Source organism: Sminthopsis crassicaudata, chromosome 2 (genome assembly GCF_048593235.1).
Source record: "Sminthopsis crassicaudata isolate SCR6 chromosome 2, ASM4859323v1, whole genome shotgun sequence".
Taxonomy (NCBI): domain Eukaryota; kingdom Metazoa; phylum Chordata; class Mammalia; order Dasyuromorphia; family Dasyuridae; genus Sminthopsis; species Sminthopsis crassicaudata.
Window position 1 is genome coordinate 39466258 of NC_133618.1, and position 23424 is coordinate 39489681.

At 38.4% G+C, this 23424-nt stretch overlaps 1 protein-coding gene across 5 annotated transcripts in view; it reads left to right on the forward strand.

Annotated features, from left to right (window-relative positions):
* CMTR2 (cap methyltransferase 2) overlaps window positions 1-23424 on the forward strand; it is a 107389-nt gene that overhangs the window by 77955 nt on the left and 6010 nt on the right. Inside the window, exon 1 of one of the 5 annotated variants that reach the window (XM_074285931.1) lies at window positions 21587-22433. The exons of 2 other annotated variants lie outside the window; for them this stretch is intronic. The gene's annotated coding sequence lies outside the window, so the exon portion shown is untranslated. Of the gene's footprint in view, window positions 1-21586; window positions 22526-23424 lie in introns of those variants that run through there. 2 more of the 5 variants (XM_074285927.1, XM_074285930.1) reach the window with 2 other exon arrangements.

A 23424-nucleotide genomic window follows, 5' to 3' on the forward strand; every position in this document is an offset into this window, starting at 1 on the left:
ACAGGGAGCTGTAGCTAGCAAAAGTGTAAAGAGAAGGAAAGAGCTGTTATCAGGATTAATCACATTCATTTAGCTCATCCTACATACTAGCTGACAGTATGAAACATTTTAAACTCATGATCATGGAATCTAGAGCTAGAAGAGGGCCTTTGGTGTCTTCTCTTCCAGTTCATTCCCTATTCCAATGTAATAAAAAACTGTTTCAACTTGGAGCAACAGACATCTTGGTCCTGCCACTTACTGGCTGTGTGACTTCAGGTAAGTCACTGGACCTGCCAGGCCTCAGTTTCTCTATTTGTAAAATGAAAGGATTTGGACTAGATGATGTCTGAGGTCCCCTGATACTCTGCTCCTATGAATCTAAATATGAGCCTCTTCTGCATTTCTACTTCTTCTCAAGCTTTCACACTAACAAGTCAACTTTTGATAATAAAAGGAGCTCAATGTGATGCAGATTTGCTTATACAGATGGCAAATGTCATTATAGGATCACCCATTAGAATTGGCTATTATAGAAAAAGCTGCAAGTGCAATAGGCTGGTTCATCTAAGGAGTATATTTGTCTAAAGCACTTACCAGCATTGTTTTCAGGAAATATTACTTTGCAAAGATGAAGGGGTAGAGTCTTCGAAGATAGGATAGTGGGCTAGAAGGGACCCCAGAGGGTCTGGTCTGACCCCCTCATAGATGAGGGAGAGGAAGTTACTTGCTGAAGGTCTATCAGCCAAAGAATAAGTACCAGAAGAGGTCAGGTTTTGTGACTTCTAATTTCAGTGAATTTTTCTATTGTTGGCAATGGGTCTTCATGAGTCTTCTGTTAAAGAGAAGAGCAGTGATGGACATAATGGCATCAGCTTGTTACTGCTGCTGTAACTAGAGAAGTTGAGGTTGGTGGATCTCTTGAGTTCAGGAGTTCTGAGGTGCATGCAATAGGGCTAAAGCATATTTGGTGTCTGAACTAATTCTGGCACTAATATGGTAAGCTCACTAAGTGCAGGGGGATTATTGGGTTTCTTGAGGAGAGAAGAACTGGCCCAGGATGCATGTGAAAAAGTAAAGCATCTCCTTAGTAAATGATTGACATAGCATTAAAAGTACAAATTAACTTTTGAACTATTGTCATTTTTGTTATACTGGCAAGGCCTATCCATGAGCACTGAATATTCTACCAGTCATTTAAGTTCTTTATTTCTTTAAGGAGCACTTTATAATTGAATCTATCCAAGTCCTTGTGTATGTTGGTAGTAGGTACTCAGGTGCTTTATGTATTTTGTAGTTACTTGAAATATTTTTGCTTCTTAGATTTTATTATTATTTAGAAATACTTTTAATTTTGTAGTCTGCAACTTTGCTGAAGCTACTGATTTTCTCAATTAGTATTTTTGTTGATTCCCTAGGATTTTCCAAATAAATCATTTATCTTTTGCAAATAGAAATAAATTTACTTACTCTTTACCTACATTTATGCTTTTAATTTCTGTTTCTTGCCTTATTATTTTTGCTAGCACTTTCAGAACTATATCATATAATAGTGAGAAGCATGGACTTCAGATAGATGCTTTTTATTATTAAAACAGCCCTGTATGTCTATACTTTGTAAGTTGTTGGGTTTTTTTTTTGTTTGTTTGTTTGTTTGTTTTGTTTTGTTTTTAGCATTAAAGAGTACTACATTTTGTTAAAGGATTTTATTGCATCTAATGAGATTGATTATGTGATTTAAAATGTTTTTGTTTTTAATATGATTATGTTGATTATTTTTCCTAATGTTGAATTATCTTTGCATTCCTGCTATAAATCTTACTTGGTCATTATGAATGATTTCTTGAATAAATTACTGTAGTCTCTTTTAACTTTCCGTGGTTTAGTTTCTGGGATTATATTTGTTACATAAAAGGATTTTGGTAGGATGCTTTCTAAGATTTTGAGAATAATTTTTGAAATATTGGGACTAATTTTTCTTTGAAATTTTGACAGAATTCTCCTATGTATCCATCAGGATCAGGAGGGTATTTTCCCTCTTTGGTACTTAAAAAAATATTTTAGTTATTGTGTTAAGTATTTCCAAATTACATGTAAACTTTTTTGTAAACAATATTTTAAAAAATTTTGGAATTCTCAGTTCTCTTCCTTCTTTCCCTTCCCTTTCATTGAGAAGGCAAGCAGTCTGATATGTTATACACATGTAGTCATGCAAAGCATTTTTCCATAATAGCCATATTGTAGGGGCAGCTAGGTGGCGCAGTGGATAGAGCACCAGCCCTGAATTCAGGAGGACACGAGTTCAAATGTGATCTCAGACACTTAACACTTCCTATCTGTGTGACCCTGGACAAGTCACTTAACCCCTGCCTCAGGGAAAAAAAAAATAGCCATGTTGTAAAAGGAAGCACAATATATTGATAGACATAACAATAATAAAGTTTAAAAAGTATGCTTCATTCTAGAGTCAGAGTTCATTAGTTCTCTCTCTGGAGGTGATTAACAATTGTTATCATAGGTCCTCTGGAATTATTTTGGATCATTGTCTTGATCTGAGGTAGTTAAGTCTTTCTCAGATGGCCATTCTTGCAATATTGCTATTACTGTGTACAACATTCTTTTGATTCTACTCATTTTACTTTTCATATAAGTCTTTCCAGGTTTTTCTGAAGCCATCATGCTCATCATTTCTTATAGTACTAAAGTATTCCTTTATAATCATATACTGCAGCTTGTTTAATGATTCCCCAATTGATAGGCCTTGCCTCAATTTCCAAGTCTTTGTCAACATATAAAGCTGTTATAAATATTTTTGTACACATAAATTTTCTCCTTTTTCTTTTATCTCTTTGGGATATATATAGTAGTAATATTGCTGAACCAAAGAGTGTGTACAATGTTATAGACCTTTGAATGTAGTTCCAAATTGCTCTTCAGAATAGTTGGACTAACTGTGATGGACTTAGTTCTTTTCAACAATGTAATGATTCAGACCAATTCTGATAGACTTGTGATGGAGTCAGCCATCTGCATCCAGAGAGAGGACTATATGGACTGAATATGGATCACAGTGTACTATTTTCATCTTTGTCATTGTTGTTTGTTTGCCTGTTTTTTTCTTTCTCAGTTTTTCCCCTTTTGACCTGATTTTTCTTGTGTAGCATGATAAATGAAGTAATATGTTTAGAAGAATTGTTAACCTATATTGGATTACTTATTGTATAAGGGAAAGGGGAGTGAGAGATTGAGGGAGGAAAATTTGGAACACAAGGTTTTGCAAGGATGGATGTTAAAAACTATCTTTGCATGTATTTTGAAAAAATAAAAAACTATTATTAAAAAAAGAATGATTATACTAGTTCACAACTTTACCTATAAGGCATCTATGTCTCAATTTTTCCATATTCCTTCCTACATTTGCCATTTTTTCTGTCATGCCAGCCATTCTGATAGGTGTGAGGTGTATTTTAGAATTGTTTTAATTTGCATTTCTCTAATTGGTAGTGATTTAGAATATTTTTTTCATGTGACCATTGATAGCTTTGATTTCCTCTTCTGAAAACTTCCTGGGGAATAAATAGCATTTATTTTTGTAAATTTAACTCAACTCTCCATATATTTGAACAATGAGGCCTCTATCAGAGAAACTTCTTACAAAACTTTTCCTTTTTCCTTTTTTTTCTTCTAATTTTGATTACATTGGTTTTGCTTGTGAAAAAGTTTTTAATTTCATGTAACTAAAATTACCTTATTTCCTATAATCTCCCTTTATCTCTTGTTTGGTCTATATTATTTCCTTATCCATAGATTTTTTTCAGGTATATTTTTTCAAATTTCCCAATTTACTTAGGATATCCCCCTTTTTGTCTAAATATTTATCTATTTATCTAGGTATATATCTCATATATATGGTATGAGATAGTGGTCTATACCTAGTTTCTGCCAAAGTTCTTTCCAGTTTTGTCAGGAATTTTTTCCTGGTGAGTTCTTATTTGGTTCTTTTACCAGATAAGTGGTATCTTAGGGTTTATCAAACATTAGATTACTGAGACCATTTCTTTGATAATTCTTTTATAGTCAGAAATATTTCTTTTTCTAGGACTGGATTATTTAAAATCTCTCTCTGACCTTCTGAAAGTTTAATTATTTTTTATTTTTAAAAGTCATACTCTTATTTTCTTTGTGATTTTAGTTTTGTTAGCATATAGCTATGCATCATATCTTTTGATTATTCTTTTTATTTCTTCTGATTTTGTTGAGATTTCATGATGCTCATCTTTTATTTTATTAATTTGATTTTTCTGTCCTCTTTTTTGATCAGATTAAACTAAATATTTATTCATTTTGTTAATTTTTCAAATGAATCAGCTCTTTGTTTTATCATTTCTGATTTTTGATTTCTAATTTATTTGTTTTTTCTAATTTTTAATATCTTTACTTTATTATTTTAAGTTTATTTCTAAGTTTTAAAAAATGAAATATTGAGGTCATTTATTTTTCTCTTTTTCCATTTTGTTAATATATATTTGTAGAGATAAGATTTTTCCTTTGAGGACTGCTTTAATCTCAGAAATTTGGTAAGTTGTTTCATCTTTATAATTTTCTTTCACATAATTGTTCATTGTTTCAGTGATTTTTTTTTTTTTTTGGTTATTATTCAGTTGTTCAGTTATGTCCTATTGTTCCTGACCCCATGGATCTTTTGTCCTCTACTATCTTCCAAAGTCTGTCCAAATTCAGATTCATTGCTTCTAGGACACATCTATCCATCTCTTCCTCTAAAACTTTCTGCCTTAGAGTCATATTTCTGCATATTTGGTTACTGACATTTCTCAATCTTAATTTTGACTTTTGATCCATGTAATCTGCCATTTCATATAATGTACTCTTTATGTAAGTTAAATAAATAAAATGACAATATATAGCGTTTGTTATACACCTTCCCCATCTTAAGCCAACTAATTTTTCCATGTTTGGTTATACCTGTTGCATCTTGACCTACGTACAGGTTCCTTAGGAGATAAGTAAGACGATTTGATACTTCCATCTGTCTGAAAACTTGCCATATTTTGCTGTAATCTAAACAAAGTAGTGTAGTCAATGAAACATAAGTAATTGTTTCTCTGGAACTCCTTTGCTTTCTCCATAATTCATTGAATTTTGGACAACTTGGTCTTTAATTTCTCTATCTCTTTGAAAACCAGTCTGTTCTACTGATATATTTTTGGTTCACATATTACTGAAGTTTGCAGAATCTTAAGTTTAATCTTCCTAGTATGTGAAATGAGTGCAATTTTTCAGTAGGTTGAACATTCCTTGGCATTGTTCTTTAGGACTGAGGTGTAAACAAGATCTTTTCTAATACAGTGACCACTGATGAGTTTTCCAAATTTGCTGGTCTATGGAGTGCAGTACTTTAACTGCATTATATATTTGGACTTTACATTAAATTTTAAATAAATTTGGATTTAAATTGGATTGTTGAAAAAATTAGCTGAAATTTCATCACCTCCACTTGCCTTGTTGTTAGCATTGGTTCCTAAGGCCCATCTGAGTTCATTCTCTGGAATGTCTGGCTCTAGATTTTGTCTAAACATCATTGTGGTTACTGGTGATATTAAGATCTTTCTTATAGAGTTCTTTTGTGTATTTTTGCATCTCTTCTTGATCTTTTCTATTTCTATTAATTCCCTACCATCTTTGTCTTTTATCATGCCATTTTTGCATGAAATATTCCTTTGACATGCTTAATTTTCTTGAAAGGATCCCTTGTCTTTCCCATTTTATTGTTTTCTTTAATTTCTTTGCACTACTCATATAAGCAAACGTTGTTTCTTTGCTATTCTCTGAAATTCTGCATTTATGGGTATATATTTCTCTTTCCTTTTCTTTTTTTCCTCAGCTGTTTGTAAAGTCTCATCAGAGAGCCATTTTGCTTTTTTGCTTTTTTTTTCCCTTAAGAATTTGTTGTTGTTTCCTGTACAATATTGTGAACCTCTATCCATAGTTTTTCCAGACAGATCTAATCCTTTAACTCTATTCATCACCTTTTCTTCAGATTTGCAAAGGATATTATTTAGGTCACACTTATATGGCTTATGTGTCAGATTGTTTCCCCCTCCCTCCCATGTCTAGAGATAAAAGCACCTGGAATCACTACAAAATCCACCTTCTTTCCTCAGATCTACACAGTTCACATAACTCATAGTAAAGTCACATCATTTTGTCCTTTCCTGCCTCAATTTTGACTTGAATGCCTGTGATAAGAGGACCTTGAAGCAGTCCGTTTGATTTTTGGGATGATTCTATCTTCTCCCTTCTGTTGAACTAAAATCCACTTCCCTGTAACTTCTATCCAGTAATCTCAGTTCTTCCCTCTGGAGGCCAAGCAAGATAAGTCTAATTACCCCTTTCTACATCTGTTGCTTTTTGGATATCTGAAGACAGAAACCTTGTTCCTTTCCACTTCCCACCCTATACCAACACATAAACATACATAATTACTTAAAATAAAATTTCAGAGCATATGTATATAAAAAACTTCATCCTTTTCAAACACATTCTTCCCTAAAGGAATGGGAAAATGTAGACAATCTATTATTAAGAATTCCTCTACTTCTTAACCACACAGTTTCTTCTAGTCCCTTTGCTAGGGTGTGACACAGCCATCCAGCATGTAGACTTTCATTCATCACTGTGTAAGAGCTGGAGACATTTCACATTATCACCAGAATGTCTGTTAATTGTTTAGAGGAGATACTGATTCCCCAGGCATCTTTATAGAGCAAACTTGTGATCTCACCAACTTCCAAGTGATGAGAAAATCCTTTTTACTTAGGGCTGCCTGTGCTTTGATGTTCTTGCATCTGTTTTCCTACCAAAAATAAATCCATGACCTCAGTGGAGACTAAAGCAATGGGGTCAAGAACCTCAGATTTGGAAGCAGAAATGAGGTCTAGTTTCATTTTGTTCTGATAACTTTCTGACCTTGGGTCCCTATTTCTCTATCTAAAAAAATGTGGAAGATTCTTACCATCCCCCAGGATATGAAGACTCCAGATAGAAAATGTATTCTTTTAAAAAAGATTAGCAACCAAAGTCTCTGGTTCCTATACTTTAAAGCAAAAATGTATTTATTTAATAATAAGTATTGTATGAAGTATAATGCTTTGCTACAAATGAGATACTATGTGGAAATGCTTGGTGGTTAGTTACAGACTATATAAATATAAGTTGTTATGATTATTCCAAGCTAGATCATAGGTCTAAGAAGTTTTATCCCATTGAGAAAAATAGGGACACCGAGTCAAACAATAATAGAATAAAATAAATAGAATAATAGAATTAAATAAAAAATAGACCAAAACCAGAAAGAAAAGGGAAGAGCCAAGTTGATAGAAGAGAATTTATTTTTACAGTCTTCTTCACACAAAGGTATCCCACTAACCTTTTGCAACCAATTATTCCGTGTGGAAATGCCAGCCCAGTATATGGGCAGTGATACATCACACAGACAGCACCTGCAGATGGGTAAGGGTGGTAATAATCACCAGTGCCTAAAAGCTTTCAACTCTGGCTGGCCAGAACCAACAGCACTGGAGATTTGACAGGGACTACTTATTAGCCTCCATCTCAAATGCTCAGTTATAGTCTATAGTCATCTTTTGGACTATTCAACTATGTCTCCTTTCCCTAGCTAGAGATGGTATTCATTTCTGAAGTTCACAGTATTTCTGGTAGGTGGAGGAAAGTAGCATGGAAGTGGGGAGGTGACTGTTATCTGAATTTGGGATCTGGGCTCGATCTGGGCTCTCTCTTAAGAAAGAGGATTTGTCGGAAAAAAACATAATTTCCATTTACAGGTCAGATGAGTGAGAACCTTACATTTCTGCCTCAGTAAATTTCCACTAATTTGTCATTTCAAAGTTCATTTATCTCCCAAGCCAGCATTCTCACGCTGAGCTAAACCAACCTACAGGGCAATTAGACATTTGATCCCTGGGGCTCTATAGAGTAACCTCCAATTCTTGCCATTTATTGAGCTAGGGAGCAGAAGTGGCCTGTGTGCTCTGAGAATTCTGTCTAATGGCCTGGAATTATGATGCCATGGCTGGCTGGCTTTGCTGAAGTTATGGAGCCTCACCTTGATTAATACCTTGAGTTAGCCTGGAAATTCCAGTTATTTCCTCCTGCTGATGTGGAATTGGATGGATTCTGTAGGGATCCTGGGGAGATCTTTGTGTTCTGGAGCTAGGCTGTACCCACCTGGGGTGTGCATTTTCACTATGGCCTGTCCCTGAGTTCTTGAGGCTGGAGTGATGGCAGCAGGAAGAGCCAACTTTCTTTAGACCTTGTAGAGAGGCTACTAAAAACGCAGGATACATCAGTAGCAGCAGTATCGACAACACTAAAAATTAAAAATGTTAACAATAATAATATTTAGGATTTTGTAATATAAGCTTGATTATAGCAGGGATTTAAAATCTGATGTCTATGGACTTGTTCTATATATCTACATATCTATATCTATGTATCTATGCTGGAGCTGAGACAATTGGGGTTAAGTGACTTGCCCAGGGTCACACATCTAGGAAGTGTTAAGTGTCTGAGACCAGATTTGAACTCAGATCCTCCTGACTTCAGGGCTGGTGCTCTATCCGCTGCGCCACCTGGCTGCCCTTCTTTTAATATTTTGGTAACTTATTTCCAGATAATTAATTTCCTTTGTATTACTATGCATTTAAAAACATTATTCTGAGAAGTGGTCAGTAGGTTTAACCAGATTGCCAGAGAGGTCCAAGACACAAAATAACTTAAGAACCTCTGTTAGAGGGTTAAGAAGCTATATCTTATTGAGCAAATAAGCAGTTATAAAGTAAATAATTATAGCATAAAATCAGAATCGCCAAAGAAAGAAGCAACTACAGTGATGGGTCGTTGGAGCTATCAAAGGCCTTTAGGAACATATACTCTTAGACCATGGGATGGCAGAGTTGGAAGGGGATGTCCTTAGAATATAGACTGTTAAAACAGAGAATGAAAGACCTTGGAGAAGAACACAGAATGTTAGATAAGAATATTGCAGAGCTAAAATGAATGACTTTAGAACACACTAGTTTAGTTTATAGAAAGTTAAAATTAGGTATTATTTATTTCAATACCTTAAGAGGGGAGATATCTTGTCCAAAGATACACAGCAAACCAGGATGAGAATTCAAGACTCCAGCTGTAAAAAACAACATTTAAAGTGATTTGAATAAACATGATATACCCAGTATTAATTGAAGGTAATCTCAGAAGGAAGACAGAAGTTGGAGAGAGGGAAGAGGACATAGGAAAGGCTTCTTGCACAAGGTAGAATTTTAGATACATCTTAAAGGAAGCCTGGGAAGCTAAGAAGAAGAATCAAGGGGGAGAGCATTCCAGCCATGGGTCAGTCAGTGAAAAGGCCTAGAGCTGAAGTATCTTGTGAAGGGAAGAGCTAGGATACCAGAGTCCTTGGCTGAGAGAATCCATCAGGAGGAGGGAGCAAGGGAGATTAAAGTGTAAGGCAGCTAGAAGGTAGAAGGGCACAAGGTTATGAAGGGCTTTTAAAAGCCAAAAAATGATATTTTTGGAGTCACTGGAGTTTATTGAATAGGGGGTTTGACTCTTTTTAAAACAAATCTTGCTTTATTGTTATTAGAAATTCTTGTTGAATTTGTGCTCCAATTGTGCTTTTCTTTGTGAATTTTCTTGTAGATGTTTTGCAATGTCTCCTTTTTTTCTAGATGTATGTTTCAATCTAATAGGAAAGTCAACATAAAAACAACTAGTACTAATAAGAAATATAAAGGGTAAATTGATTATAATCAACAGAATGAAAGCACCAGAATTCATGGAATGGGAAAGCCTTCCTGCATGTTTGATTTTATCTGGGACTAGAAAGAAGCTGGGGAAGTCATGAGGTAGAGATGAGGAGGGAGAAAATTCAAGGTACAAGGGACCTGGCAAAGTATCTTGAAGTGACTAGAGACAGGTTCAATGACAATCTCATGGGCTTAGTTTGCATCTGATCTTTACTGGCATGGATTTATGGATACCAAGAAAATTTCTAATAATAGTGGAAGGTTCCAGGTACTGGCCCTTTTGTTTGGTAATGGCCCTGAGCCAGGATGTACAAGCAGATAGGAACTCTTCTCTCTTGTTATGGAGAAATGAAGGGTCACAGGAATTGGATCTAGGCTCTGGAGTACTTTATAGGCTTTTACTTGGGTCTTATCTTGGGTTTATGTCTTGAGGATCCCTATTTCAACAACAGCTCTTTATGGTAGGATTCTTCTTTTGTTTGATCCTTCTTCCAGCCTACTATCTGACTTCTTTGGGAATTTCTGGGTGGTCCTGTTGTTGCTTTTTTGGGCCTAAGCAGTATTATGTTATTTCAGGCTCTCAGGAATAGCTAACACCAGAGATCCATAAGCTTTAATTGTTCCCAAAGTGATCTGATTCAGGGTCAAATTTAATCAATCACTGTGCCTCCTGACCCTAAGTTCCTGGCTTGAGCTTGGCTCTGAGCAACATCTGAGTAAATGCTCCTGCACTCAGTCACTGGGAGACAGCTGAGAAACTTTGGTGGTTCAGAGTGAAAGATCTACAGATTCCCCTTTGGTCTGGGATTCCTTTTTCTCTTTCAGAGGCTTCAGCCTGGGCTGGAAGCTGGCAAAAGGGTTCAAGTCACATAGCTGCTTCTTGCTTTTGGACTGAATTCCCAGTCCAGAGCTACCACCTCTCTTTCCTTGTATCTCCTCCTTCCTCTTTGGTTCACCCTAGATTTGGGACCCAGAAGCTGGGAGTGAGTGACAGAGCTGCTGATTGACATCTATTTCTGTATCCTCTACAAAGTTAGTCCCCTCTGTTAGACCTGGAATTTCCCTGAGCTAGAGTGCTCCAAATGCTTCTTTCCTGGCCAGCTCCATCCCCAGAGTCTGACTCCCTGTGCTAACCTGGGATGGAATAATGACTCACTGTAATTTCCCCCTTCACATTTCTTGATCAGGATTCTGTTCTTCCTGATAATTCACCAACTTGACTTTATTTCTAAGTCTCAAAATAAAAAAAGAAGGTTCATAGATCCCAGGTTAAAAACCTTTGACTTAACCATAAGTTACACAGGATTTAGAGTTGGAAGGACTTAGTCCAACTCCCTTAGAAGCAAAATCTTAAGACCCAGAGAAAGGAGCTGTTCAAAGGTCACAGATATAATCAGTCGTCAGTCTAATGCCATCATCTTTCAGAGAATGAAATGGATTCTAAAGGGGCTTCTGAGACCTGCCCAAGTTTCCATAGGAAATTTTTGGCAGCACACAGGGCTTCAAGTCCAGAATTCTGTTCACTGGACCCCACTACTTTTTCATCTCCCAGTCTAGGAGTTCTGTCTACTACCACTGTTAATACTAGAAGTTAGCTTTTGGATGGTACTTTAGGGTTTCACAGTATCTCATAACAACTCTGGGAGGTAGATGCTATTGTCATTCTCATTTTGCAGAGGGAGAAACTGAGATAGAGAGACTAAGGGATTTGCCCAGAGACATAGAGCTAGTGTTTAAGGCAGGATTCGCACTCAAGTTTTCCTGATTCTGGGGCCAGTGCTCTGACTACTTTGCCAGCCATCTGCCTACTCCATATTTCCTCTGTTGATGCTCGAGACCATATTCTTTTACTCTTCTAAGCTCAACACCCACTGATTTGCTCTTCTTTTTAGGGAACAGAAGTCCTTCTTGATAGCTACTGAAAGTTAGGCTTAATAAAATAATATTAAGACATAATACATAGTATTAATACAGTATTATTAATAATACAGTAGTAGTATCAACATGACGTTTTAGAAAAAGATATTTGAAAAGCTAACATGACATTAAGGCACAGAAATCTGAAAACCCAATGAAGGAACCATTTGGTCTTTCTCGCTTCACTTCCTCAGTTCATTCTTCCGGTCTATTCACTGTTGCAAAGGGAATAAGAATGCCCTTCCATCTTGGGTAGCTGTTCAGCATTCAGGATCTATTTTTTTCTGCTTTAATAAGTTCATTTTCTTGGGCTCAGCTTTGATGGAAACAACAGACTTTTCCCACTTTATCATTTGCTAAGCAAGCTTAGAAAGGATGTGTCCAATCTTCCTCTCAAAGCAAAGTTTGAAAATACAAAGCTTTTCCCAAGCAAACAGACCCTCAAAATTATTAATTCAATTTAGAAAAAGGGCTTTGGGCATTTTCAACACACTGAGAAAATGTGAGAGACTTTTTCCATATGAACAATTTTGATTACATAAAAATGAAAAGCTTCTGCATGAGCAAAATAAATGCTGTGCAAATCAGAAGGGAATGATTTGGAAAAAAAGGAAAACAAAAACTAAATTTCACAGAAAATTTCTCTGATAAAGGTCTAATATCTAAGATAATATAAAGAACGGATACAAATGTATAAGAATTAATGCCATTCCCCAGTCGATACATGGTCAAAGGACATGAATAGACATTGCTCAAATGAAAAAAAACAACAACAAGCTATCAGCAACCATATGAAAAAATGCTCCATAATTTAATAAGGGAATTTAAATTAAAATAACTCTGATGTTCTGTCTTATATGTAACAGATTTGCAAAAATGACAAAATAGGAAAGTAGTGAGTGTCAGAGGTAAGTAAGTAGGAAATAAGTATTTATTAAGTGATTACTATGTGCCAGGCGCTCTGCTAAATACTAGAGATATATAAAAGGAAAAATGGTGACAGATTCTGCTCTCCAGATTCTACAACATAGAAAAGACAATACATAGAGAGATTGGGGAAGGGAATGTGTCTGATGCTGGGGTATGGTGTTGAAATCAATCAATCAATAAACATTTCTTAAGTCCCTACTATGTTCCAGGCACTGTGCTAAGTCCAGAAATCAGATGCACAGTAGGGAGGATGAAGGTTGGCTGGCTTGCATCTGACTCCAAAATAGAGGCTTTAAGAGAAACTCACCAAGAGAGAAAGGGCTTGACATAGTGGATGGGCCTTCTAAGGTAAAAAGCCCAAGGCATTGAGGATTGTTATAGAGACATTGTGTTGAAGACTAGAAAGTCAGAAGTATTGTTATTAAATGAACTGGTGATGGAGCCATAAATTGATTCCCTCATTTTTAAAAACATTTTGAAACCATTATTCAGAAGACAGTAAACTGTAATGCCCTTTAACCCCATGATACCAATTGTAAGCATATATTTAAGGAAGTTAAGGATAGACAGAAAGAATCTATATATACAAGAATATTGATAGTAACATTTTTTAATTGTAATAAACAACTGGAATTATACTAGATCCCCATCAATTTGGGAATGGTTGAACAAATTGTGATATAGCAATGTAATAGAATTTTATCAAGACATAAGAAATTAGAAATACAACAAAATCAGAGAAATATGGAAAGACTTGTTTGATATGATAAAGAATGGAAACCAGGAAAATAATTTACATAATAACTACCATAATAATGTGAGGGGAAACAACTTTGAAAGATGTTAGAACTTTTACCAAATCAGGGTCAAATTATAACACAATGATGAAATATACCTTCAGTCCCTTGGGAGAGAAATGATAACTAGAAAAGTGTAACATCAGATAGGGTCAATATTTTTATTTATTTTGCTTGACTAAAGATACTGTTATAATGTCAGGGAGAATATTAATATGAATTTAGTACTTTGTGATTTAGACTCAAGTATTCCAGAACCACTCTTATTGAATTGAACTTTAATTTATATCAAGCCATCCCAGCTAAAAATGGCTAAGTCTCCCATGCACACTGACATCACATTCTGCTCCTAGAAAATTTAATATAACATTTATAGGCATCTTGATTAAGGAAGAGATCACAATATGTAAAAATACAGTTTCAGTTTAACATTCCAAAACAGTCATTACTAAGATCCTTCTTGGGGTACTTCCTCTGAGGATTTCCTTCCTGTGATCAATATCTCAACCTTGAATTTTAAAACAAGAAGACTTTGTACTCAGGTGAATCATGGACTAATCATTCAAGGTGAGTAGGAAGGCAATAATGCTATCTAGACAAGAGTTAAATTTAGTTATCACTCATATTCTATTTCATAGGAAGGTTCTAGCCTTTGTTTTTCCCACTTAGCTAAAGGGAAAAGTTGGGAAAGTGTTTTAAACTGGAGAAATGCTATTTTTCAGTATTTTAAGGGAAACTAAAAGTAGATTTTAAAAAAATTTACTCTTCCTCAAGAAGCACAAAGGCTTCTGATTGGCTGGGGAGGAAGTAAGCTGTTGAGTAGTGATAGATATGGGGAAAAAAACATCGTCAATAAAACATTTTAAAGGGTATACAGATGGGGGGCAGTAAAGACACTGAAATGGACACAGAGCAATGTGTTACTACATTCTTAAATTTATAGATAAGGATAGGGACTGGACCTTTAATATTTTTGTATAGGGAGTTCCTAGATGAAGAAATACCCCTACCTGTGCTGGTCAGCACTTTCTCTGCAATTCAGGAGTTGTCTAGAAGAGCATTGCTAAGGTAACCCACTTACCTAGGTCTATGCAGACAGTAGGTGTATTTTTCTAAATACTTACAAATCCCCAAAATAAAATCAAAAAAATCCTTTATGTAGCATATCTTATATGGGTGTTCTTTCTGTTTTTATTATCTTAAATGTTTGTGATTGTTGATGATTGCTGAATTCACACAGAAAGAGAATTTTGGAAAAAAAAAAGAATGAAATATGCTAATGTGCATAGAATACAGATATGAAACTGGACATTTGTCTGCTTGGGTATTGCTGTTCTAGTATTTGAATTTTTTTTTTAAATCAAGCCAATGAATCCACAGGCATTGATTAAGCACTTACTATGTGCAAGTTGATGCTTATCCAAGAAAATGTCTCTTGATTGAGATGGCTGCTGGGTTATCTGGATCCATGTCCTACCTGAGTTTTTGAAAATGCTCTTTTACGACCGGCAGCACCTCTGAAGGACATCGCTTTGAATTGCTGGGTAAGGTTTGCATTGCACTGCAGGTCAGACAGCTCAAATGCAAGGTCAAAACAGGATTGTGTCTATCCAGTGAGAAAAGGGAAGCTACCCAAGCAGCTTTTGTCATTTATTTGTAGGAGTCTGCATAACATGGCCTGACTTTGAGCTGGTCATGAGAAAACAAAAAACAAAAAAACCTAACGATTGGAAAGGATTTGAATTGTGGTTGCTTTTCTGTCCAGTGAGAGGAAAAGATGAACTTTGTCATGAGTGATATGATAAGGCAATAAAAACCACAAGCTAGGGAATTGTTTGTCCTTTTCTGGTAATCACCATACTCAGAATGGAAGGAAAATCCAAGAAGAAAGGACTTTTACTACTCAAGAAAGTTTGATCCCAAACTATCAATAGGACAGGTAAAATAAGTGGCTCAGGGGCCATTAGGCAAGGTAGGAAAATGCAAGTTTTTTTTTTTTTTCTTTAGGATTTAGGATGGCACCCACCTCCACTACCAGACAAATGAAGAAAGCTCTGAAGATTGCACTTTTCTTAAAGTTTAGTTCTTGCTTTTATATATTTGCTTAGAGCTGGAGCTTGAAATGCAGCGTTGAACAGTCATACTTTCTTAGCACACCATATAACCAATTTTTAAAATCATCCCTGGGGCACATAATGCTGGGACTCTTGAGACCAATGTTCAAATCCCCTGCTATAGGATCCTGGGTAAATCAAGTAATCCCTCTAAGTTTTCATTTTCCTTATCTATAAAATGACAGATTATTAGGAAAAGATGAGACCTTAGGGCTCTTGTAGCTCTGACATTCAACTATTGGATCCAATAATTTAACAAGGATTTATTAAGTATCTCTAATGTGCCAGAGAATGAAATAATCCTATTCTCCAAGCAGTTTACATTTTGGTGGGTGAGCAATGAGTACATATAAGCTTAAGTTTGAATTGGTTAAATACAAATGTATACATACAAATAAATTATACTAAATATATTTTTATGTGCAAATAAATTACATTAAGTAAAAATATATAGTTTATACAAAATAGGTAAATACACGGTGGTTTGGGAGGAAGGGCAATAGCAGTTGGGGAATATCAGGGAAGGTTTCATGTACGAAGTGGTGGTTAAGTGGTGTCTTAAAGGGAGAGAAGGAGTCTCTCTGCCTCTGAGAAAAGGTAAGCAGGGAGTATATTCCAGCACACATGGGATAGCAATGGAAAGGAGATGGAGTACCACATGTGGGATGGGGAAGAGAGAGAGATTCAGGGACAGAGACAGACAGAGAGAGAGACAAAGAGAGAAAGCAAGACAAAGACACAGGTAGAGACAAAAATAAATACACCACACACACACTTGCAGAGCGAGAGAAAGAGAGACAAAGAGACATACAGAGAAAGACAAAAAAATACATACATACATATACATGAAGAGAGAGAGACAGGGACAGAAAGGCAAAAACAAATACGTACATATACATGGAGATAAAGAGAGAGAGAGACAGACAGACAGACAGAGGCCACAAAACAGAGAGATAGAGAGGACAAAAGGACACAGAGGACATAGAAAAAAAAACCAATACACAACAACACCACACACACAATACACATGCAGAGAGAGAGTGAGAAAAAAGAGAGAGGACAAAAGAGAGATGGGAGAGCAGAGAAAGACAAAAAAACAAAATACATACATATACATGGAGAGGACAGACAGAGAGACAAAGGTAAAAAAACAAAATATACACATACATATACATGGGAGAGAGAGAGAGAGAGAGAGAGAGAGAGAGAGAGAGAGAGAGAGAGAGAGAGAGAGAGAGAGAGAGAGGAGAAGAGAAGAGAAGAGAAGAGAAGAGAAAGAGAGGAGAGACAGAGACATACACACAAAAAGAGAAGAGAGAGAGAGAAAGAAAGAGAGAAGAAAGAGAGAGAGAGAAAAGAAAAGTCTGATGGGAGAAGAGAAGGGATTGAATGAAAACATATAGAGTGATTGGTCTTGGAAAGAATGGCCACATCTCTGTCAGAGACTCAGGGATGTCAAGGAAAGTTTTTGAGCTGACAAGAATGGGGAGGAGATCTTATAGAATAGTCTCAATTTTCTCAGTAAAGCAAAAAGTAAAGTCCTCAGTTAAATGGAGAGAGGGGGTGGGTGAGTGGCTTGAAAAAGGAAGAAAGGGTTTAGAATTGCTTCTGTGGATAGTAAGATTGGGCAGGGCTTAAACTTTTTCCAATTGTGACTCCTTTTTGCTCAAAAAGTTTTTACATGACCCTGGGTATATAGATATATAAAATAGGTACACAGATCAAATATTTTCTGATAATAAATTGTAATTTCATGACCTCCACATTCAGTTATGTGACATCATAGTGTTGAGTCCCATAGTTTAAGAAGCTTTGAAATAGGGAATTAATTAGAGAAGAACAAAAGGACTACCTTGCTGAAATAAGGGCTCGGTTCTGGTTGGGTTGGGGTAACATGTAAGGTTACCTAGTAAGGTACCCAGGAACCATGGTTGTGAGACTTCTCCTTACTATGTTTTTGAGTGGGAGCAGAGACAGCATACAGCAAGAATAATTTAAGGCTGAAATTTAGTAAGATAAGAAGTAGGGGCAAGGACTAGAGCAAATATATAGAGTGTTAATGGCCAACAATTGGTCTGAAATTGAAGAGAGAAATAAGTAAAGGCAGAGCAGGAGTATTGAATGACCTGAGAAAGTATTGAGTGTTGGAGGGGGGAGAGGTCTCCAAGAGGGCAAAAATTAGGGTTAGGATGGGGGAGGCTTAGGAAGAGGAAAAATAACATAAGAAATTATGATCTGATAGAAGATTATCAGAATTTTTAATTAGGGAAGTAGAACTCTTGTTGGTGGTAATGATGAAAAACCATCTGAAGATGGTTGAGGTGAAGAAATAGGTATGAGACTTAATCAGGCTAAGGAACTGGAAGTTTTGGGAGTTTGAGGGTCCTTATTAAAATCCCCTAGCACAAGGGCAGAAGTGGAGGAAGAGAGGAAGTCGATGAGCTGGACATTTTGTGCTTCATCATGTTCTGACAATCTGTGTCAGCCTTAATAGTTTGACCTAAGGTCATTTCTTCAGTCCTCTCATCTATGAAACTGAGGATGATGAACTAGATAATTTCTAAAGATTCCTCCCAACCCTGACAGGCCATATCCCACTTTCAGTGTCCTGAGTTGCAGAGTTGGTACACTGTGATCTGATATCCTTCTACTATAAAAGTAAGAGAATGGGTTAGATGGTTCTTCCACTTCTAATTTTCTGCCAATCTTGCCACAAGGACTCTATCAACATGACAAATAGCCTGGGCAGTAACTGGGCCATCAGTTTCATTTCCTGACAATCCTCTGCAAGGAAAGCTCGAGAACTTTCCATGCTTTCAGGGTTGTATTGTTTCTATGAAGTTCTGCCTCTGTGAAGGACTACCTTCGGGATTTCTAAGTTCAAAGATCAGTATTACAACAGTCTAGCTGAACAGAAATCTAGCTAAAGAAAAATCAGGTGTAAGAGATGGGTTCAGAGTTATTGCACTACTTGACAACTGACTGGACATGGAAGGGTGATAGGAGTTAAAAGATGGCTCTGAAGTTGGTGGGTTGGCAAATTTTAATGAACTCCTTTTCCTCTTCATTTTATTCTTCATCATAAAATATTGTTTTCTGCATTGGGAAATGAGGGGAGGCTATATTTGAAATGAAGGTGATATAATATAAGAAGAAAGAAAAAAAATAACAATAAATTTAAAGTCCAGGGAGGGGGAGGGCAAGAAGGAAGCAATAATAGTGGGGCATAGTTTTAACTAAGACTGAAATGGCAGGAAACGTTTCTCCATGGATGTGGCTGGATATGCCCCTGGGAGAGGATGGGCTGGCCAAGGTCCACAGTGACAAAAAACCATCCCCTTTGAGGTTTACAATGCACTTTTCCCTACTATAGTCTGATGTAGGTAATTGGTCAGTTGGTCAATAAATATTTATTAAATGCCTAGCACAGTGCCAGGGATATGAAGAGGCAAAAGACTATCTTCAAGGACCACACAGTCTAATGGGAAAACAACAATCAAACAAATATATACAAACAAGATAAACTGGAAATAAATGAAAGAAGATGCTAAGATTAAGAGGGGCTGGGAAGGGTTTCCTGAAGAAGATGGGACTTTAGTTGGGACATGAAGGACGCCGGAGGCGGAGATGAGGAGGGAATATTCCAGGTATAGGGAATGCCAGGAACTAAAGCAGTCTTTTTATTAGAATTAGGTCAGTGTCATTGCATGGAAGAGTGTGTATCAGGCAGGAAGGTGTGAAAAGACTGGAAATGGGTGATAGAATAAGTCCAAAGCTCTAGTCACTCCATCACCTATTGTCCAGATCTGAGGGGATAAAGACCTGTATCGCAGTGGAAGGTTCGCTAGTCAGAGGAGAAGAGAGCAGAGGGTGAATTTGAGAGACATTGCGAAGATGAGGTCAGTAAGACTTAACAGCTGCTTGGATGTAGTGGAGCTGAGAAACAACGAGGAGTCCAGGGGCTTCTAAGCTGGGAGCCTGCGGAACTGGGGTGACGGTGTTGCCCGTAGTAACAGGAAAAGTTCTAGTGTATGATGTTCAAGGGGGTCTAGTATCTCTGACCTGGGGACTGCTCATTTCTCTTTGGAGTCCAACGGCACGCAACTCTCGCCTTGGCTCCAAGAGGCCCCGTTTTGGGCAGCAAGCAAGTAAACCATTTTGGCAGCTGGGCTAATCCACATTGAGGCCTTCAGCCCTGGGGCCATCTCCATGACCAGGACTTGCTGGTTGCTTAGCCAAGCCTTGATGCTTCCTGCTAGCAGAGGAATTCCACCCGAGTTCCAGTCCTTCCTTTCCTATATGTGGCACCCTGCACAGATTCTCTACCTTTTCTGGACCTTCTCCGTTTCTTATCTGTACAATGGGACTGTCAGGAGGATAGAATGAGTTAATAATTAAGATTTTTTTGTATTACTCCTGCTGTTCTTTCCCAGTTCCACCTTGGTTTTTCTTTTCTCTCCATAACACCATGGTTATGATTAGACTTAATCCCCAATTTCACTATTGGGTAGCTAGGACACAGTGGATAAGAGTGGAATCAGAAGGATCTGAATTCAAATATGACCTCAGACACAAGTTGTGTGACCCTGGGTAAATCACTTAGCCCTGTGCCTCAGTTTCGTCATGTGTAAAGTGGGCTGAAGTAGGAAATGGCCAGTCACTGCAGTGACTTTGACAGGAAAACTCCATGTGGGGTCACAAGGGTCGGACATGGTTTTCTGCCATGGTTTTTATTGCTTTCTTCCAATAACATTATGTTATCATTCTCAATTCCACCATTATTATTTTCTCTCAATTCTGTCATGATCATTGTTCATCTCCCTCTTCCTTTTCTTTTTCTTCTCCTCCTTTTCCTTTTTTAAAAATTTTTTAATTTTATAACTATAACATTTTTTTTGACAGTACATATGCATAGGTAATTTTACAACATTATCTATCCCTTGTACTCCCTTCTGTTCCGAATTTTTCCCCTCCTTCCCTCCACCCCCTCCCCTAGATGGCAGGCATTCCCATACATATTAAATATCTTATAGTATATCCTAGGTACAATATATATGTGCAGAACCGCATTTTGTTGTTGTTGCAAAGGAAGAATTGGGGAGAAAAACAAAAAAATGCAAACAGTTTACACTCATTTCCCATTGTTCCTTTTCTGGATGTAGCTGATTCTGTCCATCATTGATCAATTGTAATTGGATTAGCTCTTCTCTATGTTGAAGATATCCACTTCCATCAGCATACATCCTCGTACAGTATCATTGTTGAAGTGTACAATGATCTCCTAGTTCTGCTCATTTCACTCAGCATCAGTTGATTTAAGTCTCTCCGAGCCTCTCTGTATTCCTCCTGCTGGTCATTTCTTACAGAACAATAATATTCCATAACATTCATATACCATAGTTTACCCAACTATTCTCCAATTGATGGGCATCCATTCATCTTCCAGTTTCTAGCTACAACAAAAAGAGCTGCCACAAACATTTTGGCACCTACAGGTCCCTTTCCCTTCTTTAGTATTTCCTTGGGGTATAAGCCCAGTAGTAGCGCTGCTGGGTCAAAGGGTATGCACATTTTGATAACTTTTTGGGCATAGTTCCAAATTGCTCTCCAGAATGGCTGGATTCTTTCACAACTCCACCAGCAATGCATCAGTGTCCCAGTTTTCCCACATCCCCTCCAACATTCATCATTATTTGTTCCTGTCATCTTAGCCAATCTGACAGGTGTGTAGTGGTATCTCAGAGTGGTCTTAATTTGCATTTCTCTGATCAGTAGTGATTTGGAACACTCTTTCATATGAGTGGAAATAGTTTTAATTTCATCATCTGAAAATTGTCTGTTCATATCCTTTCACCATTTATCAATTGGAGAATGGCTTGATTTCTTATAAATTAGGGTCAGTTCTCTATATATTTTGGAGATGAGGCCTTTATCAGAACCTTTAACTGTAAAAGTGTTTTCCCAATTTGTTACTTCCCTTCTAATCTTGTCTGCATTAGTTTTGTTTGTGCAGAAACGGTTTAGTTTAATGTAATCAAAATCTTCTATTTTGTAATCAACAATGGATCTCTAGTTCTCCTTTGGTCACAAATTCCTTCCTCCTTTTCCAATTCTCATCATTATTATTATTCTCTCCCAATAACGCCTTGGTCATCATCATTATTCTCTCAATTCCACAAAGGTTATTATTATTATTTTCATACTCTCCCGGTCCCGCCTGGCTCCTCCCCCAGTGACTCCGCCCACACCCCTACCTTCTTACAGGGCCTAGGGAGGAGGGGAGGGAACCGAACTGGAAGATTCCAGGGTTTGTCCGCTTACGGAAGAGCTCGAGAGGAAGAGGGCGGAGCCCAAGGGCAAACGCAAAAGACGTCGGATCCATGACATCACCACGCAGGTACTTAACCGTGCGTGAACTGGCGGCTCGTGCGTGACCCCGGCGGGCCGTGCCGCTTCCCCGCCTCCGCCCTCCGGCACTTCCCTGTCCGGGGTTGGGGGTCCTCGGCCGGGCAGCCCCGCGGGCACTGTGCGATGCCCCGGGTGAGCTCCCGGGCCCCGGTCCGAGCCAGGGCAGGAAGGCCCGGTGGCCCCCTACTCCCCGAAGAGGCATGACCGAGCCGAGGGCCGCTGGCGCCGCCGCCTCCCCCCGGGCCCGCCGCGGCTGCCTCCCGGAGCCAGGCCCTGCCCTGGGGCCCCGCCTCCTCTGGGCCGAGCGTGGGGATCTCGCGCGGCGGGTGCCGGGCCGCGATCTGGCGACTTGGGGCCTGGCCCTCTTCGGTGTCCGTCCCTCAGGTGTGTAGCCTTTCCCGGCTTCCTTGTGCCGGTGACTTCGCGCTGTGACCTGGGAGGTAAAGGCGCTGCTCCTGCGGCACGGGCCCGCAGGCGCCGGCTGGGGGGAGGGGCCCCGGCTTGTCCCGCCCCCAGCTAGCGGAACTCCCACGTAAGCTTCCTGGGCTCTTTATTTCCTTTTCTCCTCCCTTAGATTGCAAGCTCCTGGAGGGCGGCGCTGCGTGTCCCCAGCATTTAGTAGCACTTCTAATGCTCGTGCACCCTCCGAACCCCCGGGGAGCTGGAGGCACAGACTGCATTTATTCCAGTACTTTCCCAAGTTACAGATGGGGAGGCGGAGGAAGAGGGATTCGAACTCGCGTCTTGGGCCAGATCCCTTCCCTGCCCCGCCCCCTGCAGCCTGGAATGGGAAAGCCTGAGCCTCCCTTAGCTTTGCTTTCCTCAAATGCAGCATAGAAATCCTCGAGTTACTAGTCAGGTTGGGAGGAATGAGCCCTTGGTCCGCGTCCACGTGTCCGGCGCGTGTTTGTAACTTTCGGCCCTCCCTCCCTCTCTCCTGTGTCCCTGTGCGTGCCGAGCCTCCACCGCCTCCAGCCTGCGCCCTAGTACACATCTGTGACTTGATGGTGCGGGGCCAGCTCAGACCCCTAAGGGACAGTGACCTCAGCGCGGCGCTGGGGGGATGGGAATCAGGCTCCCCCCCACCCCGCCTTGGCCTCTGCTCAGTGGAACGTGGTTTACGTTTTTCACTTAACTCATTCTTTTTTTTTTTTTTTTTTTTTTTTTTAAAGATAGTAACTTCCAAAGGGTTCTAGGCAGCAAACTCCATTTAGAGGAATAAAAGCATGGTTTATATAATTTTTGTACAATTTCAAATTATACTCATGTGCTTTATTTTTAAAGGAAAGAATTAAAGTTGGAATGCGTTGCTGTGAACTAGATTAAAATACTGAGACGTGCCCTTGTTACATGGCATTGTAATAGAAATGTACGGAAATGCACCGGGTGTTTATGGGTAGTCAGTCTGAACTCTTTATTCACAGACCTAGT